This window comes from Podarcis vaucheri, assembly GCF_965113315.1.
Source record: "Podarcis vaucheri genome assembly, chromosome: 1".
Taxonomy (NCBI): Eukaryota; Metazoa; Chordata; class Lepidosauria; order Squamata; family Lacertidae; genus Podarcis; species Podarcis vaucheri.
The window spans coordinates 93,632,414-93,657,209 of record NC_138759.1 but is presented as its reverse complement, the minus strand read 5'-3'; the positions used below and the strand labels follow the sequence as shown (position 1 = coordinate 93,657,209).

Genomic DNA, 24,796 nt, shown 5'->3' with positions numbered 1-24,796 from the left:
TTTGTTCTGTTTTCAAAAACCATTTTTAGCTTTTTGTGATGTTCGTAAATAATCTTGGTGCACATGTTAAAAGTTATTCATAAATTATCAACAATAAAAGCAGCAATAATAAGGATTTATTTGAGGGTCCTTCTGCAGAGGTCACCCAAGGAGCCCATCAGAGGCCAAGAAAGTTCAGAGCAGAGGCTCTGTCATCTCCGATGCATTCACCTCGGAGTAGCACACATTCTGTGAGGGAAGGGAATAAGCCTGCTGTCCAAACTGGCCCATGAGGCCATTTTAGATTTATTGTACAATTCTGGAGTTTTGATGAATTGAAACAATTTGTTGAATCCCATCCCATCCCATCCTACCTCCCACCTTAAGATAATACTGCTTGGCTGGGGCAAGTTGTTACAGTCGAAGGATACAAATTAGAGAAATAACAAATAACAGCCATTCATCTGCACACAGTGCCTCAAGCGACAAAACGGCCACAGAACACATTTGGAAAATTCATCTCGATAAGTGGGGGAAGCAAAAGAGTCCTATATGTCACAAGATCCTACAGTGGAGAACCATCACTTTAAACAAACAGGTAGATTATTGTCCCTGAACAAGCAGAATCCTGACATCATCTAGTCATTTGCTCCTGGTACTTCCTTCCTAATAAACCCTGTTTCCCACCTTAATTCAGACCTCCAGTAACTAGAGAACTGTGGTGACAAAGGGCTCCCTGAAAAGCAAAGTTAGCACAGGCAGCAGCTTATTTTAACATATCTCAGTGGGCTGTCAAACTGATGTCAGTAGGTTCCAAGCCCAAACGATCCTTTCTCAGCTATTGTGTGAATAAATGCACAAAGCTTACTGAGAAACTACTGGTGTTTTTCTTCTTCCAGGAAACAGAATTAGGTGTATTTATATATATTCAAAGAAATGAAGGATAGATTAGATGTTGTGATAACTGCCTTTGCACTGACAGCAAACTGGACAAGTCACATTGCTCCATTAAAAAAACACATATATTCTGTTTTCAACAGGTGTTTAACACATGCTGTTCTGACACTAATCCATCTCGAGTCTTGCAAATGGGGTAGAATGAATGCATAAATAAAATATTCTTCTTACTGGGCAGCAGTGCCTTGTTTTTGGACAGCCCTGTAGTAAATCAGGCATTATAAAATACAATGTTTTAAAAACACAGTATCATTTTACTCCTGGGGTCAAAGAAAGTATAGTGTTATCAATTGAGAAACAACACTTGGGTCAGGATCGGTCAAAAGACTATGCAAAGAGCTGCATGTGCAGATTTTTTGTGGAGATGACGACACTAAGAATCAGAATTGTAGAGTTGGAAGGACCCCCAATGGTCATCTAGTTCAACCCCCTGCAGAAATGACAGCCAAAGAATCTCTGACAGATGGCCATTCAACCACTATTTAAAAACCTCCAATGAAGACGAGGCTACTATCTTCCAAGGTAGTCCAGGCCACTGTCAAACAGCTTTGTCAGAAACGTCTTTTGTTTAGTCAGAATTTGTACCCTATTTGGGGATTACATTGCTCCCTCTGGCCTATTATGAACCTATTGTGAACCGCCCTGTGATCTTTGGATGACACAAACTTAATATAGTAATAATAATTGTACTATATTCAGGTATATTGGTTTTTTTTCAGCACTGGAAGCTCAGCTGATATGGAAAATAAGACTAAACCTTGACCTAACTCTAACCTGTTGGCAATTCTCTTCACTGAATGTCAGCTCATTCGGTCCCTCATGAAAATCCCATTTGACCTTGGCCCTTTGGGACTCCCAAGTCCCAAAAGCATCCATAAACAGCAGTGGTAGCACCTTCAACTTTGAGAATCATAACAAAGAGTCTTGTGGCACCTTAAAAGACTGACAAATTTGTTCTGGCGTTGGCACAAGCTTTCTGTGGACCATATACAGCCGCTCCATCAATGCTTATCCTCTTGCCACAGTCAATTTGTTGAAGTCTCTGAGGTGCCACGAGACTGTTCCTCGTTCCCCGCTGCAGCAGACCAACACAGCCCCTCCTCTGGAAATATTCAAGAATGGCATTCTCTGCGCGAGATAACATATCCCTAAATCTTTTGTCTGGCGTTATCTCCGTGGTCATAAACCTGCTTTCGGGGGGGGGGATGCGTCGGGAGCAAAACGCGCATTTGGCTTAGCGAAGCCCCTTTCGGGCAACCTTGCCTTGGAAGCACCCCCTTCGCCCTCTGGAACAGCAGCTCCGTGGGATCCCAGCAGGTGCATCCCTCACGCTCGCCTACGACACGCCCCGGCGAAGAAGCTCCTTCCCAGGCCCGGCCCCCTTCGCCTCTTTTGCATATACGCCGCAGCTACCCAATCAGCGCGGGCGCTGCTCCTCTCGCGCGCGCCTCTCGCCGGGGGTTGCTGTGGCGACGGACTAAACCAGAGGCTGCCCGCCAGCCTGCAACAAGCTCGGCGGCAGGGGAGGAGGGAGGAGGAGAAGGGGGAAGAGGAGGGCTCGCTTATCAGCCGCGCAAGGTGCTGCAGCGGCTGGAGCCGAAGACGGAGAGCGAGCGCAACAAAAGCGGCGAGGCGAAACATCCTAGCCGAAGCGCTCCAGGTAAAGGAACCGGGAGGCTCAGCAGGGGACGGCAGGGGAACAAAAGCCGCGTGTGTAGAGCTGGGGGGGGGGGGGATGCAAGGCGAGAAAGGGGTGAGGGGAACTTGCCAAAATGGAAGCGGGGTAGACTGTGGCGTGTGACTTGCTAGATTGTGGCGTGGATGGGCGCTCCTTCTCCGTTTGGGGTTGTGCTCGTTGCTTTTATTTTGTGTGTGTGTGTGTGTATGCAGCTTCCTTCCTTGCCTCTATTGTGCGCGCACTGCACACAATCAATAAGGCGCATCCAGGCTCTTGCGGATTTCCCACCCCCCACCCTGCCAAGCGACGGCTGTTTGGTGCGTGAAGGTTTGCAGATCAAAAAAGGCATTAAAGTTTGGGGACGGAGTTTCATCCGAACTGGGGAGCGAGGAAGCTGAACTGGCAGAGGGGTTGGTGGGGCTGGGTTGTGGAGGAAGGCGTGAAGGCGAAGAAACTTCCCACTTGGGCTTGAAGGCTGTTGGTCGAGTGCTTTGCAGGGTTCAGTTCTGTATGCAGATACTCACGGTTTTGTGCCCGTTGTGTGAAAGGTGCCTGATTCATTTTAATTTGTAATAATATTAGGCTACACCAGAGAACTGTGCGTGGGGCTCTTTGGAGTTCCGGCTATCCATGGTGGTTTATGGGACTGCGGTGTTCTGGAAAAAGAACACAAGCATTTAAAATAAGGGCCACGGTGTGTAAAAGGAAGGGGTGCCTCAGAACCAAAGCTGCAGCAACCACTTGTCAGTTGGGGATTCCACAATCATGCACCCGTTGTTTCTGTTTGACTCTGCCATGGTTTTAAGAATGATTTCTGGAAAAGAAAATGCTGCCACCTTGCATAAACCAGACATTTAGTATTCAATTTAAGAGTCTCCTTGAGTTACTTCTCAGAACGTTATTCTTTCTCCTTACAAATTAGCATCCATTTCTCATTTCCATGTGATAGTATCTCCACATTTTATGTACTTAGAGATTATTTATTTATTTATTATTATTATTATTATTATTATTATTATTATTTAGAAATCCTCATTCTGCCATACCTTGTCTGGTAGGGATTTCATCAGTGGGGTTAGTTGTCATAAGAAGACAGATTTGTGGAAGTTTGGGGGTGATTAAAGGAATAGCTTTGTTCAGAAAGACTGCGTGGAAGGAATTGGTTTCCGAAGCAAACCTGGCTATACTGACCCAAGCTTGCAGGGCTGTAGCATAGGCTTTGCTACAAAGGCAAATGGCTGCGTAGAGTGAAAGGGAGAGCTACAAGAGGTTAGTGAGCAGGCAGTGCCTTCTCTTATTTGCCTGTGTTCTGGTCATCCCTCACTCCCTTGAAATAGCAAGTAAGAACATCATTAAATAAATAGAAACCACATCTTACATTATCAGAGGATCTGCTCTGGTACACAGACCCAATCCTTTTGCTACTAGGTCTGTTACCTGCCAAACAGCCAGCCACAGCTGCATCCATATCGGAATTGTCACATTGCAGAGGCAAGGCATTGCTTCCAAAATGCATTAACTCCTTTCCTGGCTGTGTCTGATGCTCAACAGACTGTTCCTACAGTCTGGGGACGACTCACCATGCCTTTTTGATGTACCTATTGTCCTCTTATTAATAATGATTTCTAACATTAATGATAGGCTGAATGAAAGTATGAATTTTAAAAAACACCCTAGAGGTAAAACGAAGATACTATACAAAGGATGAATTTTCACCTCCCTGTGGAAATTGGCATGCAAGGGTTGTTTAAGTACATGATCATCCATACTGCACTCACCAATGCAAAAAAGCACTGTTTCTGTTGGATATATTGAAAAATAAGATTTCCCTGCTTTTATAAAGATTTGAGGGAAATCCAAACACTTTCCAGTTTATTATTGAGATAGCTCAACATCTGTAGTAGGCAAAAATGCTAAGTGTTCTCAGAGCAGTGGGGCAGAAAATGCGTACATTTCTGGATGATTGTTTCCCCATCTGGGATAGCTGATTTCATACTTCTTGTAACGGGAGTTTAAGTGTTCTTTTAAAAAGAAAGAAAAGAGAGCTGCCTAGCATCTCACCCTTTGAATCAGGAGGATGTGACTCATTTTTCCGTTCACCACTCTGATTCATAATATATTCCCCTCTTTCTTTTATACATAGGGATTTGAAGCCCCAGAAGGCATTGGCAAGGTCATCTGTTTGAATGCTTGTGGGGAGTTATTTCATTGGATTATTGGAAAATGTCAAGTATAAATAGAATTCCAACGTGAATCTATAAATAACCAGCCAAAGCCAAATCTACACCTCTTCAATTATAATTACACAGCAGAAATTTAATTCACAATTGTTCCTTCAGGCTTGGGTGTTCTTTGCATTTATTTGCTGTGGCACTCGTAGAAGAGGGGAACAAAAAGTCGAGGAGAGCCTAAATTCAAATATCATGTCAAAAATGGACTTCAGTGCATTATTTGTAGCATAGGAATCACTCAGCCTTGCCTACTTCATGGGGTTGTGGTGAGCCCTGTGAAAGACTTGGCATGGTAAAATGCCCTATAAACAGCGTTAGTAACAACTTCAATAACAATCATGCTTTGTACCAGTTGTATCTTTGCTGATACTGCTTTTAGATATAACACAATGCATGGCACAGGATAGCGAGAGGTTGTTCTCTGGAATGGGCATTGCACTTGCATAGAGCTCAGCTGTTGTTCCCAATGCAGGTACCATAGCTCAGTGAGAGCACACGCTTGGCATGCTGAAGGTCCCAAGTTAAATCCTTGGCATCTCCAGTTGGAAGAATTTGGTAGCAGATGATGTGAAAGACCCTTTCACTTCTGTCAGATGATAGCAATGAGGTCATCCTTGGTAGCTGTGCCCCCCTTTTTTTTACCAAGAATGAGCACCTTGTAAAGTTAAACTTTACACGCCCCCCAAATAATTACTACAATGTCCTATGTGTGTTCTAAAGAATGGGGGTGCAGCCTTGCAGGTGTTGAGGCTGCAAATCCAAGGCCGACAGGCATTGTGGTATCTCTGCATTAGCCTGTGTTATTGCCATTTCCACTGATTCTAAACTGCGGGTGTAGGGAATGTGCACATGAAAATGGCATGGGAAAGCTCACATCATGTCATCCTTCTGAAATAATCGTATATCTCTTATTTCTGGGTCTGACCTGGGTCTCTGTTTACATGGCATTCCATATTCTGCACTCTTTGAGAACCTGGAAGCTGAAGATGTTATTTTTTAGCACAGGCCAGCACAAATACAAGTTTGCATGCCAGTTATAAAATGTGAACACAATTTTCTAATAATACAGTGGTACCCCGGCTTACAAACACCTTGGGTTACAAACACTTCGTGTTGCAGACTCCGCTAACCCAGAAGTAGTACCTCGGGTTAAGAACTTTGCCCCATTATGAGAACAGAAATAGTGCAGCAGCGGGAGGCCCCATTAGCTAAAGTGGTACCTCAGGTTAAGAATGGTTTCAGGTTAAGAACGGACCTCCGGAACGAATTAAGTTCGTAACCAGAGGTACCACTGTACTTGGTCTGCTGTGGAGCTTTTAGGACCATTGGTTTTAATGTGGCTTGCTGACAGGGGCATCTCACATACAGATGGAAGTGGGAAGTGCAATATGCGTGCTGGAGGAAGCATATGCTGATGTAGGAAAAACATACTAAGATCTTTTCCCCGAAGCAAAGTAATGGGAAACTCAGAAATCAACATATTTACTCAAAGGTGGGAAATGTTAATGTGAATGAGATGCACAGAATGTTTGAAAGAAGAGTGATTCAGAGCAAGCCAAGTTAAAGAGTTTGCCACCTTATAAAGCATAGCTAACTGGATGACTAATTTATGCAGATAAGAACAGGTGGGTTACCAATTATTGGGGCCATAGACTAAACATTATTCTGTACCCCTCAACTTTTATGCCCAGTTCAGATGCAAACCCTGGTTTGCCACCAAGCAAACCAAAGCCAAAGCAATCAGTGGATACAATGATATTGAGGACATTTAGCAGGTTTTCATCATTCTTAAAGTTGTACTTTAGAAAAGCGAAAACAAACCCCCAGAAGTATGATCAGCATGGCTACAGCAGATGCATATATTTTGGTCTGAGAGTATTTATTGGAGAGAGACCTTCACTGTGTCCCACTACTGAAGAATATCTATCTGATTATGTGTTCATCTACTCTTCTAAAAATGTGCGTGGGGGGGGGGATTGTAGCTTTATTTGGTTGTGTGTGTGAAATTGACTAGACTATTAATTGCTTGTAATCTGGTTTGAATTTCCTATTGCTTTTTAATTATGCAGCCCAAGAGGAAATGGCTGTAATTAGGAAAACACCAAACAGGCTTCTTACACCCTTCAATGAGGCTTTTGCCTTCCTACTTGTGTTGGTAAAGTTATCCAGCTACTGATGCTAGATCAACTCTTCATACTAGAATTGCAGTAAGGGGGCAATAGGTTTTATTATGCAGCAGAGATGATCGTTGATACACAGTCTCAATGGAAAGCTTTTGATTGCTAGGGTCTGACTACCATATATGGAGTCGGAATGAAATCTTTCTCCAGATCTGTTTCTTTGGAAAACTTGTAATTTTCCTTAATTTCTTAACCTTGAAACACCTGTATTAGTTTTTAATTCTCACCTAAATAAAAGCTTCTTTCCCAGGACTAATATCAGCTTTGGGGATAGGGACAGTTTCTGCAGACTGTGGCATACAGGGAAATGTATTATTATTAAGGAAAAAACCCTACTCATGCACTGTGGTATTGATTCTTTCCCCAGCCTAATTTTCAAAGTCTTTAATATTTGCATGCTAAATCTTATATGCATTTAACGTCATATATATTTTGGCCTTGGGATCAGGTTGCCCTGCAGGCAGTTTTCTGCAGTAATACACTGTAGTGTGCATTGTAGAGGTTGACTTTTGAGGAACAAGAACTTTCATGGGCCCTTCTTTGGGGGAAACAAATGAATAGCTGACCTCTGTTACACTGTGCAAGCCTATGGTTTTCTATTAATCCTTTTTTTTAAAAAAAAAATATCTCATTGATTCCAAAGATCAGGTGACCATTGTCTTAAATATATATGAAATCACTAATGGCAACAGGTCAGCACAAATAGGGGGAAACAAGAAAAAAAGGTACAGAAATATGCGAAACAAGTTTCGTCAGTTCTTTTTTGTGTTCAAGCCTATGAAAGGTGATTTTAAAAAAACCTCACAAGTTCCTTTAACGACAATTCCATATGCCCATTGTATGTTGGGGGAGGACCTACTTAATCATATAGTTGCACATTTTAAAGCAGTAAATCAAATGATGTGCATCAAAACATTATATATATATAACTGAAAAGGTGTTATTAAGTTGAAAAGGACCTCAAGGGTCACCTCTGATGAAGGACAATCCACTACTTTTCAAGCCAGCCTGCCCTATGGTTGAAAAACTGGTCCTTTTGGAAAGCTCTTTCTAAGGTTTTGTAAATCCTTTGCCTTGAAATTTGAATCAATTGGTTTGGGTCCTACCACCTGCAGCAGGGGTCAGCAAACTTTTCTGCAGGGGGCCGCTCAACTGTCCCTCAAACCTTGTGGGGGGCTGAACTGTATTTGGGGGGGGGATGAACGAATTCCTATGCCCCACAAATAACCCAGAGATGCATTTTAAATAAAAGCACACATTCTACTCATGTAAAAACACCAGGCAGGCCCCACAAATAACCCAGCGATGCCTTTTAAATAAAAGGACACATTCTACTCATGTAAAAATCTGCAGGCCAGATTTAGAAGGCGATTGGGCTGGATCTGGCCCCCGGGCCTTAGTTTGCCAGCCATGACCTGGAGCGAGAGAAAATAAATGTGGCCTATAAACTATATTACAATCCTTCTATAGTTGAAAAATATGATCATTTTTTTATATATATAGTCTCTTCCTGGCCAAACATACCCAACTTTTTCAGCTTTCCTTGTAGGATTTGGTCTCCAGACAACTCACCATCACTGTCGCCCTTCTTTTGACATTTTCCAGTTTGTTGATACCCTTTTAAAACTTTGGTGCCCAGAACTGGTGTCCTAGGTGAGAATGGAACAAAGCAGAATAGAGTGATACTGTTACTTCTCACGATCTGGACCGTATAATTAACTTAAAGGAACCTTTGCATTTTTACTGTGAAACAAGTCTCACTTACTTCCTAGTAGATATTTTATGTAGACAGTTGTGTCAAATCAACAGATGCATGTCAGCTTTCTGATGGAAAGCTAGGCAGATAATTACACAAATTCTAATTAATGCATATGCACAGAACTATACAGTGTTTAAGAAAATATTAATTTCGGTCATGATGAAGTCACTGCAAACTATTCAGTTATTTTGTTACATTAATACATAGGACATGTAAATCTGACATATATTTTAATCTGTAATTTTAGTTTATTATGTATACTTATAATCTATGCTTTTAACTGTTGATTTTATTCATTCTGCTTTTTAAACTTGTTTTTAACATTTTTTGGTAACAGTCTTAATGTGTGTATTTTATATTTGTGAATTGCTGAGAGGTTTTCTTCAGAGCTATGTTATATTCAAATTTTATTAAACAACTAAATAAAATTAAGTTAATAAAATTCTGTATAATATAATAGAAATTGCATGCACAGGAACAATAAAATATATTGGCAGCCTTTTCTAGTGCTCAGATTTGTAAACCTTTCCTAGTGTGAATTTCACTAGGTCTTGCCTCCACAATGATCTGGTTCAGATGTAATGTTAGACTTGGCTTAGCATTACACCAGAGAGCCTTGGGCTTGTGTGCCCCCCTTCCCCTGCCTCTTCTCTGATGCAGCCACTTGTAAAACATGAAACCACAGTTTAGATTACGTCTGAAAGAGGCCAGCATGTTCTATCAGAATAAATCACCTATGTCCTCATTGAATTTTTTCTGGAGGCAAAGGCACTACCTGATGGTACTTTTTGCCACTCAGGTAGTTTAAAGACTATGGTTTAATATGGAGCCAGCAATATATTTGCTGCAGAATCACCTGTGGGTAGCAAAGTCAATTTTAAGTGCAAAGTGATGCACATTGGGGCAAAAATCCCTAACTTCCCATATATGCTCATGAGAACTGACCTGGCTTTGACTGACCAGGAAAGAGATCTTGGGGTTGTGGTGGATAGCACAATGAAAATGTTGAACCAGTGTTGTTATAGCTGTGAAAAAGGCAAGTTTCACATTAGGGATAATTAGAAAAGGGATTGCAAAACTGCCATCTATGGTGCAGCTGCACTTGGTGTACTGTGCTCTGTTCTGCTGGCCACACCTGGAAAAGGACATCGTAGAGCTGGGAAAAGGTGCAGAAAAAGGCAACCAAAATGATCAAGCAGCTACAGCAGGCACAGGCAAACTCCGGCCCTCCAAATGTTTGGGACTACAATTCCCATCATCCTTACCCAACAGGACCATTGGTCAGGGATGATGGGAATTGTAGTCCCAAACATCTGGAGGGCCGGAGTTTGCCTATGCCTGAGTCAGAGCGACTACTCTGCGAGGGAATATTATGGTGTTTGGGACTTTTCAGTTTGGATAAAATGGTGTGTCGCTGGCGAGGGCATAATAAAGGTCTATAAAGTTCTGAATACTGTTGAGAAAGTGGATAGAAGCCAGTTTCCCCCCTCTTTCCTGAGATCACCCATTGAAGCTAAATGTTAGGAGATGCAGAACTGACAGAAGGAAGTGTTTAAACTCTGGAATTCAGTGCCTGCAAGATGTAGAGATGGCTATAAAAGTTGATTAGACATGGAGCATAAGGATATGAATGGCTACTAGTCAAGATGGCTGTGTACTTCCTCCAGCCTCAGAGTATGCCTCTGAGTACCAGTTGCTGGGGCCACATGTGGGAGAATGCTACTGCACTCAGGTCCTGCTTGTGGGCTTCCCATGAGCATCAAATTGGCTGCTCTGAGAACAGGATTCTGGGCTGGATGAGCCTTTCACTTATCCAGCAGAGGCTCTTACGTTCTTATGAACTCATCATTCTGTAAGCAGTGAACTGCATAATCACATTTTTAAAGACAGAAATGGTGTTCACATCAGGAGCAGGGATTGGAACTAACAAACAAAGTCCAAAAGCCACTTGAGCTTTCCCCCCTCAATAAAAGTATTGGCAATCACTTGCGTATGTTAGTTAAGGTCACAGTTTTGCAGGCCAGGTTGTTGTTTCATTTAGGGCTGAGTGGCTTTCTGGAAAAGGATACTGCTTGGGGGCCTTCATCAGGGTGCTGCAGTTGCAGCTTCCTGTCACATCCGATTAATTCTGTGCCCTGTTATCACTCACTTAGCCAGTGATGCTAATGCAACATGATGGACTCATATTATTGACTGGATTATTTTATTTACAGTCCCATAATTTAATTAATTGAAATGGAGCGTCTGATTATGAAACCATGGAGTATTTTCTTTCCTCCTCCTCTTCCTAAAGCATTTATGCCCTCTGTCCTTGCAAAGCCCAGAAGACTTTACAATGATGTGTTTTGGCTACTGAGGCTACAGTCTTGTACCAACTTACCTGGAAGCAAGTCCCGCTGAATGCAATGGGACATACTTCAGAGCTGACGTATATAGGATTGTACCGTGAGTTAATTTAATTAAAATATTAATGGTGTGATCTAAAACTAGTTTATACACATGTGCCCTTTTTCTGAGGGAGGAACTCAGCAGTGGCAGGAGCACTTCCATGGAAAGGGGTTGGGCAGGTGAAATCTTCTGAGTAGAAGTGAAATGTTATAACATTTGTGGGACTTAGAGTCAGCTCTGTCATTAGACAGAGTGAGGTAGTTGCCTCAGGTGACAGATAGTTTGGGGAAGCAAGGAGTGGTGGCAAATTGTGGAGGGCTGATCTGTGTGTGCAACACAAGCTGCTCAGCATCAACTGAGCTATCCTGGGTGTGGTGCAGAATGCTGTCTCAATGCCAGTGTTGACATAGGAGTCAACTGCCCATGTGTTTGGCCTTGAGTGGCAAACTATCTTGGGCAGCCCCTTAGACTAGATCTAGCTCATTTAGAATGAGCTAGTGCTATGCTGGCATTTTATTTTTGTTTGGAAGTGCCCATCAGGACAAGCTCAAAACATATTGCTGCCTGAGGCAAAATACAAGAAGAAAGCTGACTGGGCTGGCAGTTACCTTTTTGACTTCAGTACTGGCAATAGGCCAGTGTCATACACCACACCAAAGAGAAGCAGACTAGTTTAAAAGGTGCAGGATAGACTATGTGCCATATACAACTCTGCTTTCAAACAGAGGAACTTGTGGCTGGGGGCTGCCGCTGATAAGTCCTCAAGCATCTGCTGCCTGGTGTGATCACCTCACTCTGGCTAATGGTAGGGCTGGCCCTGGTACCTTTTCCTGCTAAAAGAGGTTTCTGGTGCCCTTTCCATCTCAGGTTTCTGTCACTGTGTCTTCAGATACTCTGTACTAGGAAAACCCAAATGCTGGGTGTAGTTGTGCACAGATGTTGCTGAATTTGCATTATGGCATAAAAATCACACACATAATTTGTAAAATTTATTACAACAACCAAGCAGTCTGAATGTTATTCTGGCACCCTATAACCTGTAGCAGTACCTGCAAAGATCCCATTGGTCAGCTTGCCTTTGGCAGATGCTGCCAATGCATATTAGAAGTTTCTCTGTGCAAAAACAAAGTTATGTGTTTTCTTTGATAACAAACATATTGAAATTCTTAGGATGCCAAAATCCATGTCCCCTGCCATATTATGTCTTCCTGTAAGTCTTTGGTTGCGTAGTAAGACTTGGGCTGTGACAGTGCAATACTCCATCTAAGGATATCATTTCATAATCACAAACTCAGCCACTGCAGAAACAGTGCACTGAAATATAAAACCTGAAGTTGAAGACAGTTTGTTAAAGGGTGTGTAAAATGATTTTATGAGGTCCAGAACTTATACAGTTTTCTCCCAGTTCGGCATTTTCCCAAATTGAGTACCTTTACTGAGTGACGGTTGACTTGTCCAACCTTTGCCTTTTGAAATCAATACAAGACATAATAACAGCCCTCCTAATGAATGCTGATGCCTATAGTACCTTACTTGACTTGTAAAGGATTTTCAGTGAGTAATTTTGGTAAAGCATCATCTTCTGAATGAGCAATTTGTTTACTTAACAGAGCACGCGGATTCTTATGTCTTAGCAATGCTTGGGGCGTATCTCACAAAGAGCTCCTACACTCCTGATTTGCTGTTTTAGTATTGATGTGGAAGTGCCAGGAGAGCAAAAATCCCCCATACACAGGACTGACACATTGTGCTGACTTTGCTCCTCTGTCTGTACAGAGCACCTGCTGTGCAAGCCCTGCGCTGACAGACAGATGCATGCATGACTGCAGTGCAGATGAGTGGGATATTGGTAAATTCTGAACACAGGCATAGCATTGGTGCTGAGGGGTTTGGATCAATTCCGAGGAGAAACGCACAGAAAGATGCCATTAGATGTGAAATTTATTAACTACTATATTACTTGAGAATTGTCAGTTGTGTTAATGGTATTGCGTGGAAATTATTTACACTTAGAGCAAAGCATCTGAGATCCTGTTAGGATCTCCAGATATGCTAGGATCGTGTCCCGAGGATATTGGTTATAAAAGAGAAAAGATTTCAGGAAAGGTTGTTTGTGGAACATGATGCCATCATCACATTGGTTGCTAAGTAAGTACCTGGTGATTGGAACACACACAGGTAGCAGAAAAGCTTCTGGTGTTGTCAAACACTGCTCAACAGCTGGTCAACAGATTAGCACAGTGAATTAATAGCCCTTCGGGACCAAAGGCCTTCCCATACCAAATGCTGGTTGACCTTGAATCCTGTGAAGGGGTGGCCCACATGTTTGTCATGAGCATCACTGATCATTCCATCCAGTGCCCATGTTCAGCACCAAGACAGGAAAACAGCACCTAAACCATAATCAATTCCATGGAGGGTGTGTTGCGAGACACTCTACTTTCTGTGGACATTGGTATAGTGGGGAGTGAAGTGATCTCTTCCATGTCCGTTCATTCTTGTCTGGCAGCGTAGGCATGGCTATTTAGTGCACGATTCATTGTGATGAAACCTTCTCTGCCTCTCGAAGGAACCAACTCCGCATGAAAATGGTGCAAAGCACTGCTGAAATTGTCTCTCTCACTGTGTCTGTTTGCAGTTGGGAAGGTTATAACATTATTAAAATACATTAGCTTTAGCAAAGCTCCTTGCTTGTCTCAGTAACATTGCATTAATGTTTGTCTTGGCTTTGGGACGTAAGAGGGTTTTTCTTTTTTTAAAAAAATTCCCTCTTATTACTTTTATAGACATTTAATTTTTATCAAGAGCTGGAACCAAAATCCCTAGATTCCAAATGACTCTGTAAGAGAGCCCTCAGGATCCTGTAATTCTTCAAAGAATCCCACAGAGTTCAGTGGCCTTTCACGCTCACTTTGCATGAATCTGCACTATTTTGGCTTGCAGCTTTGTTAGAGTTCTGGGTAACAGCTCGGTACTGGGTTGTGGTTTTTTTTGAAGTTTCTTCAAGCAGCACTAATTCAGAAAGCTGACATTTTCTGTGTGGAAGAAGCTTACGATTTTGAGCATTGCAGCCCTCAAGCGAAGGCTGCCTGAAGGCACTTTACTATGGTGGTTCTCCACACTGGAAGCATAATAATTAAAAGTCATTTACTTCAATGTATTGGCCCAAATATGGGCAGTGCCTCCATGATAGCAGATGTAGGGGATGTGCAGTGGTGGTACAGATATATTTAAAGACTAGCGCAGTACACTGTAGTTCAGTAGCTTAAGCCTAGCATGCTTACCAGGTTTTTGCCCTTGGGATTGTGAGTTTAACCCCTCTGATCTCCCTTGCTTTCCTTAGGTGCCATAAACCACTGTTATTACACTATGAGTAAATGCACGTTATGTTCCTACATGTAGAAAATGAGTGTATCGGGGTAAAGACTGACTTCGACATCTCTAGCAGGGATTTTTAGTATGGGAGAGCATTCAGTTGCATTCAGTTTTATCATAATATGATGTATTTGTCTAGGGGACCTCTAAAACATTGTTCTTTGGCCTGTGACTCCACGTTCCAGTCCCTGAGGCTCCGACCCCTTAGGCTCAGGGATGATTCTCAGAAGACCTGCACTATACACTTAAAGCAGTGTCATGCCACTTTAAACAGTCATGGCTTTCCCCCAAAGAATCATGGGAAGTGTAGTTTGTTAAGGGTGCTGAGAGCTGCTCAGAGACCCCTGTTCCCTTCACAGAGGTACAATTCCCAGAGTAGTTTAGCGATCAGTCCCTTTTCCCAGGGAACTCTGGAAAGACAGGGGCAATTGGTGCTTCAAAGGGAAGCATCACCTGGTGTCAGGTGACTGACAATGGGTGGTTCTGCCTACCTGCCAGAAAAAAAGTTCCCTACCCCTGGGCTAAGTAGTCATCCGAAAAGGTAAGGGGAAGTGGTCCCTTCTGGTCTTCATGTAATATGAGCACAATTTTTAAACAGTGGGAAGAAAGCACAGTGAAATATAGGGACATTGCATTGGATGCCAGCACGTTTACACAGTTTCAACCCTATGGGCAGCATCCAAACAGAGATACTGGAAGGATTAGGAACTATTTCCTAACCACTGCCCATGACTCTTCAGCTTAGCAAATGTCACACATTTGAAAACCATGAGTGTACATGAAGGAGTGACCAAATAATATTTTGAATATAGGCTGCTCAAAAATCAATGCTTGATTCTGTCTGTGTAAGGAATACGTATTATCTTTCTCCTAGAGTCCAGGCTTTAAAATGACAGAGTAATTTACCCTTCACATTTAAAACAAAGCTTTTGTTTCTAAAATGAAAGGGAGCTATCATGGGTGGGTTTTCAAAATTACTGTTTCCAAATAGTTCTCTTACGGACTTGACTCCCATTTGCACCTGATGCTCTATCAGCACCAAAGACCAGTTTCTGCTTGGCTTGCTTATATGCACAGCCATCTTTGAGAGCCGTTTTGATACTTGATACCCTACCAGCATTATTTAACAACTGACAATAAAATCTACATTTTTACACAGGTACATAGCTAATCAGCTTTTTATAAGGGAAATAGCACCTATGGTGTATTGCAGGGATGGGGCCCCTAGACGTTGTTGGACTCCTTACATTTGTCCCTATTGAATTTCATTCTGTTAATTTGGGCCCAGTTCTCCAATCTGTTAAGGCCATCTTGAATCCCCATTCTGTCTTCTGTGGCATTAGCTACCCCTCCCAGTTTGGCGTCATCTGCAAATTTCATGAGCACTCCCTCACTTCCTTCATCCAAGTCGTCGTATCTAAAGATGTTGAACAGCAACAGGCCCAGACAGAACCCTGCAGCACCCCACTGGTCACTTTTTCTAAGGATGATGAGGAACCATTATAGTGAGCACTCTGGGTCTGGTCAGTCAACCAGCTACGAATCCGCCTAACAGTTACCTTGCCCAGCCCACATTTTACCAACTTCTCCACAAGAATATCTTGGGGGACTTTGTCAAGATACACTGCATTTGTTCTGTGAAGAAGTTGTTTGGCTGTTGCTTGTGCTCAGTGTAGCTGATCAGCGAAGGGAAAATGCCAGTGTGAACACATTCAGGGAGCTGAATAAAGAGGACAGGCCACAAGGACTGAAGAAAACTTTTGTATGCGCTGTTCTGGCAAATAACTCCTGGCAGGAGAGGAATGAAGGTTTTTTTTTAAAGTGTCCTTGTATAAGTGCCTGACCATGCAAAAGCAGGCCTTTCACTGCTCTGGGTATGTTGAGTAGGGGAGGATAGGAAGAATAAGATCAAAATACGGGAAACCTGTTGCCTAACTGGAAGGTTGCTGGAAGTGCTTAATTTTGGCTGTGGCGTCTGGAACGGAAAGCTGACTGCTTGCATTCATAGGCAATGCTATCCTAAAGCTTTGGAGCAACAGGTGAAGGAAAATCAGAGATGGCCAGTTTTTGTATTCTTGGGGACCACGATGATCTGAGAGCCAGAAATGTACTTTGTTACACTTACGCAATTTAACTTTCAGTGATGTGGGGTAATTTCCTGGATACCCTTTTTTTCCATTTCATAAGCTCATTAGTAACAATGAATTGATTCTAAACTAGAAGAATGGTTGTCAGTTGGGTTTGCGAAAATAAACTTTAGTGTGTCAATGGTTTTCAGTGTCTTCCCCACTACCTTAAATTTAAACAATGTAAGGGAAGGGCATGCTATTGTCTTTATTTGTACAAGCATTCCAATGAACAATACTACACAATATAATATTTAAACCACATTAAGTGTGCTTTAATTCCTCCCCCTTTCAAATATTTTAGGTCAAATACTTGTGTATTGGGGCAAAAAATGAACATGTGGCACTTTTTTTAAAAAAAGAAAAAACCCTTTTTTATTAAATATAAGTAAAATAGACATGCTAAATTAGCTCTCACTATGGCACCAGAAAAAAATCCCAATGCAAATTACCCTGTGCAAATTCAAAACTTTTCAGAAATCTCATATCACTGACCTCAACACACAGTCAAAGTCAAGCAGCACCACTTGGAACAGGCCCACCCAACTTATCATACAAAATGGGCTGCAAGAGTACTTTAACATGGAACCCATGGGCTACACGTTGTCCTGTTGCATGTGTGGAGGGAGGGGAGAGAGCAAGCTCAAAATTTGACAATTGCTCCCCACCCTTGCCTTGCCTTCCCAAAGCTGGCTAAGAAATGCCCTAGGTGTTGGGATGGAGGCATGAGGCTCTTGGGGGAATGTGCCTTAAAAGTGACGTGTTAGTCATGAGAAATGTACCAGGTGGTTTTTTTTATTACAGAAAAACTAATTGAGGAAAAAATTAGCACCCCATAGCTGATAAATGTGGTGCTAAATATTAGTAGTGGAAAGATAACAAGCTGAAGGAGGAAAAAAACTGATGAAGTTGACTCTTTATGGTTGCAAATATATGGATTTTTGGGTGGCATTAATTCTCAATGTGTTTGTAAGTCAGATATTATCATTGCATATAATAATAACATATATCATGGTTAATTAGAATGATCAGCCTCTGGAAAAAAATCTATATCTCATGTCATGAATTATGCAAAAGCATGCTTTAAAAAATAACGGTAATGAAGTACTTGTATATTGATGCTTACCCCATACAATATTTATTAACAAGTGTTTAGCTGCACTGACGTCAAAGGGGAAACTTTCGAGATAGGGATACAGAATATAGGATAAGAGTTAATACACGGACCCGCAAAACAGATTAGAGAAGATCACTGTGACCTTTGGAAAGCAAAAACAATTCATTTTGGATAGCAGAAAATACTCATATTAACTCAGATGATTGCGAATGGCAACCTGTTTTTATAAAAATGCAATTATAGCCTCACCACAAAAGAACATTATAGTGCCTTTTAAACCAGTTGTTCCCAAATACTTATTAGGAATCACCAGTAAATGACATAAATTTGCTTTCAGTGCACATAAAGGAAGTCCCCCTGGAAGTGATGGGACTTGACAATGTTCCACTGTTCCCAGAGAGAACTGTATGGCACAAAATGGCCGTCCTCGGTGTTTACATTGAAAGCAAGGTGGCAAGGAGCCCCGTGCACTAGCTGCATAGACTTTGGTTGGCTGGGTTGTATCCAGTTCTTTTTGTGTGTGATGATATTCACTAGTGTGGAGTACTGGCACCCCACCCCCAGCACTGGTTGTACACAGCAAAGTCATCCAGAATTTACTTCCAGAATACAGTGGTTCCTTGGGTTACATACGCTTCAGGTTACAGACTCCGCTAACCCAGAAATAGTACCTTGGGTTAAGAACTTTGCTTCAGGATGAGAACAGTAATTGTGCTCCAGTGGTGTGGCAGCAGCAGGAGGCCCCATTACCTAAAGTGGTGCTTCAGGTTAAGAAAAGTTTCAGGTTAAGAACGGACCTCCGGAACGAATTAAGTAGGTACCACTGTAGTTGGGTACGTAGAATCTTCACATGATAGGGAGAAATGCATCCCTTCATCACCTGTACCTCAGTTCGGTTATTTTGCAAAACAGAACAAACTGCTCTTCACCCACGAAGCATCCACGTGGTTGCCACAAGGCTGGCCTTCTGTTAGACCTGATATGCTCTCATTAAGCATCTGCTACTTCCACAGCTGTCCCTTAGCAACACTGTTTCCCCGCTAAGAACTGCCTGATTTGCTAGGCATGGGGTGCCACCCACTGTGAAGGAGGATCTATAGCCCGTGGCCTGCAAGGTGCTACCCCTCACTGAGTAGAAGGAAGTGCTGAATCCAGCTGAGGTGTTTCAGGGTGTTGCCTGGTGCAGAAGCTGGAGGTTGGGCGATTCACACCAACAACAAGCAGAGTTTTGAAAAGGCTGTCCTCTCCCACTGTCCATAGAAGGTTGTGCTACAGGGATGGAAACCAGCATGGGCTGATGGGAATTTTAGGCCTAAAATACACTTGATGAGCCACTGCTCTACAACCCTGCCAATCAGTCCCTGTTCTCCATGCATCTTTACTCAGATTTCTGCAGTGCCTCCACACCCAGCAGTGAGGTAAGCACATATTCTGGTGCATGGTGCTGCCATTACTTCCCCAGAAATACACATGATGCAAAGACTATCATTCTCCCCTATCAACCTCTATAGTGTAAGGTCCATGTTATATCTTATCTGAAAGATATTTTATGAACTGTTGCCATTTCCCTCCCAGGGTCTCCATTGCTGCCTGCTGAGATCAGGAAGGGACTATTTTTCACCACCTAAGATCTTGGAAAGTTTTATTTCTCTTTCTAGAACAGATAATGGGGGAGTTCTTAACCCAAGGTACTACTTCCAGGTTAGCGGAGTCTGTAACCCGAAGTGTTTGTAACCCGAGGTGTTTGTAACCCGAGGTACCACTATATTCTACTTGTTGGACTCCAGCTCCCATCATCCTTGGAAGTTGTAATCTAATGACTTTTGGAAGCCACCACATTAAGGAGGGAATCTTTTCCTTTTTTGAAATTCAGGTGCTTGAAGGTAAAGTTACCATTTTCTTTGCATTCCCTTCCCAGGTCCCACTTGGCTTGCTTGGGGTAGCTCAACAGGCTGTTGTCATTCGTTGCTCATTTTAACAACTTGCGCAGTCTGCTGCCTTGTCCTGAAGTAGCATCTAGGCAGGTATAAGTTTCATCCCAGGTGATGTTGGCTGTGGGCACGTTACCATCTCAAAATGCAGCTAGCGTGTTTTTTTCCTCCATTTGGCTCAAAGCTGATTTGAGGGAAAACATATCAGAATGCAATATTTCATACGAAATGGCAGGATAGCTACAGGATAACGCTGCATGTACACCACTTCCCAAACCAGTGGTGGGAGTGCACTGGATACAGAATAAATGGGAGTGTGTACACTGCTGTTCTTTCTGGTTCCTCAGTTCCATCAATGCCAGCTTCAGAGAAAGCAGTAATTCTCCAACACTGCGAGAAGCTTCAACAAAAGTCTGAGGCACTGACCAGTAGGACAGTTGTTAAACAAGAGGGCTTTGTTCTTTAGAACAGTTGCTTATTAACACATTTTCAAGGCCTCAAGCTCCTCTGGGAAGCTGCTCTACAAACCCAAGTAAGTCTCAAGCACTAGGTTCTTCTGTGACCATTTAATGCGCATGAAAAACATACAACCATGCTTACTTGTGAAATATATTTTCAATGCAGGTTCTATAATTATATATTTAAGGAATATTCGGATTGTTCGTTCTTTCCAGGCTCCAGCCAGCTGATTAACAGGAGGTTGTAACCTCCTCTTTGACACTGTAAACTCCTTGGGGGCAGGGGCCTGTCCTCCATGCACATCCGTGGCACTAAATAAATAAATAGAGTTGAGGTCTGTTGGCTTCTGAGGTCAGCCAACACAGAAATTCTGACATAACATAGGGCCCATCTAGACAGACTGCTGTTTTATTTCATGTGTATTCTGCAACATGTTCTTAACACAAAAATAGTGCATTGGTGGTCCCTTTTGTTCTGCAGTACTTCCCCAATGCTACCACATTATTGCTCTCCCAGGGGGGACTACAATACAACAAATGCAAGCCAAAAATAAACAAGAATATTTGTGGTATACAAAGTTAAAGGCTTTCAGCAGGAAACAACGGGATAGGCACTGATTGGGAGTGAAGCAATCTGACTTCCTCAAAAGTTTGCTGGCACAAACAGTACAGAAAGCAGGGCTTCTCTGACTGACTGTGACTCTCTAGTGGGTCTTTCAGACTGCGCTCTCTTCCAAGCCCTTCCTGGAATTGCTTGGGATTGGGACCTTCTGCATGCAGAGCAAATACTCTGCCACTGAACCATGGCCTTTCACACTTTAGGAGCAGAAGAGTTTCTCTCTCGAGACTTTGACCAGTTGTAAATAAATTTATCTCTGTGCTGTTTTTGTCTCCCTGTTTTGCTGTGGCTAGATCTGCCATTGCCTTGTGTCATTTTTAGACTGAAGTTTGGGTTTTCTTCGACGTTGATTCGAAAGCCAAAGTTTAAGACCTGGTAGTGGGAAGGGTATAATTCCACCCCCACCCCCCAATAATGAGTATATAAATAAGAGTCATTTCGCTATACATCAAGTGTTGATGGTGTGGGAAAATATGTAATAAAGGTGGTCATCTGTTACCACACAGAGTGAAGGATATATTGGAGGATGTGGCATGAGGTAGATCCAATGAGGAGGACGCATAGCTGCATGGGTGGCTGTATAGCACAGACATAGGCAAACTCGGCCCTCCAGATGCTTTGGGACTACAACTCCCATCATCCCTAGCTAACAGGACCAGTGGTCAGGGATGATGGGAGTTGTAGTCCCAAAACATCTGGAGGGTCGAGTTTGCCTATGCCTGGTATAGCAGAAAGAAGCCTAATATAAGGCAAAGGTTTGCACGTCTTTTGCCGAGAGCTGTGAAGCAACACTGCAGCCTTTCTGAAATACCAGTGTGGGAACTCAGCATGTAAATGACCTGAGCTCCTGGAAGATTCTTTCCATGGAATACAAAAGCATCAAGGTTGTGGCGGATGGCAGCAGCCACTCTAGTCTATGTGCCTAGCAGGCAGGAGTTAACAACTTTGCTGTTACATAGAGGCTTCCTCGCTCCTCCTCCTTTTGTTGTTGTTGCTACTGCTGCTGCTGCCCTATTCAGCTACAGCACAACAATTAACATAACGAGGTGAACTGATCTCTGCTGAACCTCTCCTGGAATCCATAGTTATTCTCAGATTGAATTTGGCCTGTGGATTTTAATTATCATCCAATAGAATAATGGCAAGGGGCAAGAGGACTGTGATGATTGCATATTCTTTTTAATTTGCAGCAACGCTCTGGGTGCAGATTAGCTGTCCCTGCTCCATGTTTACTATTGATCTGCTTTTGCTCTGCCTCTCCTCTCAGGGGGAGCAGCGTACAATGTGATAAATGGATGGCGGCTTTCACTGCAGCTTTGCTTCAGTCTCTTTGTGGGATGAGACAAAAATCCAGATTCTTCGGCTTGGACTGGTGTAATTCTCCTAGCACTGCAGTCAATAGGTCTAAAAAGTATTATTTGAGTGTATTCATATATCCCCAGCCCAAGACATGCATAGGATTGCACTTGTAAGACTGCTTGATTTTGGGAGATCCTCATCCATGATAAAATGTGTGGATTTGGGGGTTTGTAGAGATGAATAAAGACAGACAACGAGATGTTTTCTTTCTGAGAGCTTGCGTGTGTGCCAGATGAAAGTGAGAGAGAGAGAGATTCTTTCTCCTCTAGCCTCACAGCATCTCCTTTTATTCAAAGTTACAAAAAGCATGGCCACGAATGTGCCAGTGGCTGATTGGCTCAATACAAGAGAAAGAAACTGAAATCCTATTGGCTCATTTGTATGTAAGGCGGGCTTACATAGCTCCATAGATCTTTGGCACATGAAAGACAGAATGTTAGAGCTGTATTTAGACAGGCATATAAGCTCTTAATCCACCTATGACTAAGATTGATAATGTTATAACGAAGGTGTTTACTAATGTTTAGATTGTTATATAAACTCACACAATTAATTATACATTGAGGATTAACACATCATTGTGATTTACACATCATTGTGAACTAAAGGTGAACTAAAGAAGACAAGTGTGGTATGTAAGGAATGCTATACAGAAAGATCTGTGCCAGGCACAGACCTTTAGCCTTGTGCGTGAAAGAGAGGGAGAGAAGCGTGATTGATTATAAACAGGCCTTATAGTCTGTTTTAGAAGCAAAGAGAAGATAGAAATAATTCCCAGAATGCAGGAGGAAAAGAACCAATGTTTTACTATACTAGGCACATAGAAATAACATGTCTACATCTCCTCCTTTTTTTTCTTCTTTGCGAGGTAAGGCAACTAGGTGAATAAAGCAACAATACTTCCGGATTAGTGGTTTGCCATCAAATGCCGGAAATAATACTGCTAGGCTTGATGGGGCAAAAGTACTTCAAGATTAGTGGTGTGCCAACGAATCTCAAAATAATCCTACCCACATCTCCCCTTTTATTTTTGTTTTTTCTTACTGGTGGCGTTGCCATTTCGCATAATAGGCTGCAAGGAGCGCGCTAGGTGGTGGTGGAGGAGAGAGAAGGCGAGAAAAAAGATTTGTAAGGCTAGGAATGCATTGGAGAAAGCAACAAAACAAAATTAATATACATACAATAATAATTACATAAAAAAGGCATTGCGTAGCCAATCGAGATTAGGGAGCCACGCCGTAGACCACAAGGAAAAGGAATCCCAGAGTCCGGAAAATCCGATATCCTTTTTAATGTGATGAGTGAGATTTTGCAAATGAGAAATTTGCCTTTGAACGGCCTTAGAATTGTCAGTGATGTTAAAACAGCACATTTCCTTGAATTGTTCGCAACCATAATGATGTACCATGAGTAGGTAGTCCAAAGTAGATTTCGACCTTAATAAACCGTTGCGAAGTTCGGCTTGCTCTGTGTTGAGAAGATGAAGCGCCTGAGAGGTAAAGTTCAGGGATTTTGCTGCAGAGCAAGCTAAGGAATTAATATTTGCGCTATTACGCACAGCCAAACCTGGAACACCTAAGAGAGAGACAGCTAAAGAGATGTATTCAGACCTGCTAGGGAGAGAGACAAGATCATCACAGTCATCAGACAATTCAACACTACGCTGATGTCTAGAGTAAGAGAAATGATGTTTTCCAGGCAATATGATAGACAGACGGCTTAAACAACAAGGTGTGCCGTGACTAATGTTTGCCGGAATGTAATTGAAAGTGTAACCTGGGCAGGACCAAAACCAGCCTGCTGGCAGTTCTGTGTACTTATATATATAAGAAATATTTACATAATCAGAGCAATTAAAGTTATTTTTGCCCATTTTCACGCAGTTTTGTTTCGTACAGTTGACCATACGTGCACAAGTAGCATTATAAGAGGCCACATATGGTGTTGTCAAATCAATAGCTAAAGGTGGGCGTTCACGCATTTGAGTGCCCCAATTGTGATAGCCTTTATATCCAAGGGTACGAAGTGAATCATTTTGAGGTAGGAATGAGAAAAACCAAGTATCATTCTGTATGTCATGAGGATCATGGCAAACTGGAATGAGACAAGAGCCAAGGATATCACCAATGGCTACTTGCTGAGTAAGGCAAAATGCTGAGACATTGAGCGTCCTTGCAAACGATTCCCATACATTTAACGATGTGGAATCACCAGTAGGAAGAGCTGAAGTAGAGAGAGGCAAAATTAAAATACTGAAAATGAGAATTATCATGGAATTCATATTAAGACAAGCAATGAGGGATAGAAGCTGGTTAGTAGGGCTTGCTTCCAGCTGCTGTTCTCTCCTATACTGTTCAGCTTGTAGAGAGAGCGATTTTATTTGGCCCCACGTCACTGGGGGATTGCGATGTCCCCGCTTACGAGTCCTGGGGGGGCTGGACGTCACATCGCGGGTGATCTGGAGTTGGTGGTTGAATTGAGGCAATGGATCCGGAAGAACCTGTCGCCACGCCATGGTGCAGCCGGATACAACGTGCAGGAACCCACCGAGCACCCTGTGGAGTAGAAACTGCAGCGTAACCCTTACCCCATGTAATCAATTTCACTGGTTCACTCCACTCATTGGAGGGTAGAATTTT

General features: G+C 42.5%; 1 protein-coding gene across 2 annotated transcripts in view; it reads left to right on the top strand.

The window, feature by feature from the left end:
• The first annotated feature begins 2,443 nt into the window (after positions 1–2,443).
• The window catches only part of LOC309540851 (uncharacterized protein), a 73,769-nt gene continuing 51,416 nt past the window's right edge, over positions 2,444–24,796 (top strand). Inside the window, exon 1 of one of the 2 annotated variants that reach the window (XM_082238172.1) lies at positions 2,444–2,596. The gene's annotated coding sequence lies outside the window, so the exon portion shown is untranslated. The remainder of the gene's footprint in view (positions 2,597–24,796) is intronic. The other variant, XM_082238171.1, reaches the window with a different exon arrangement.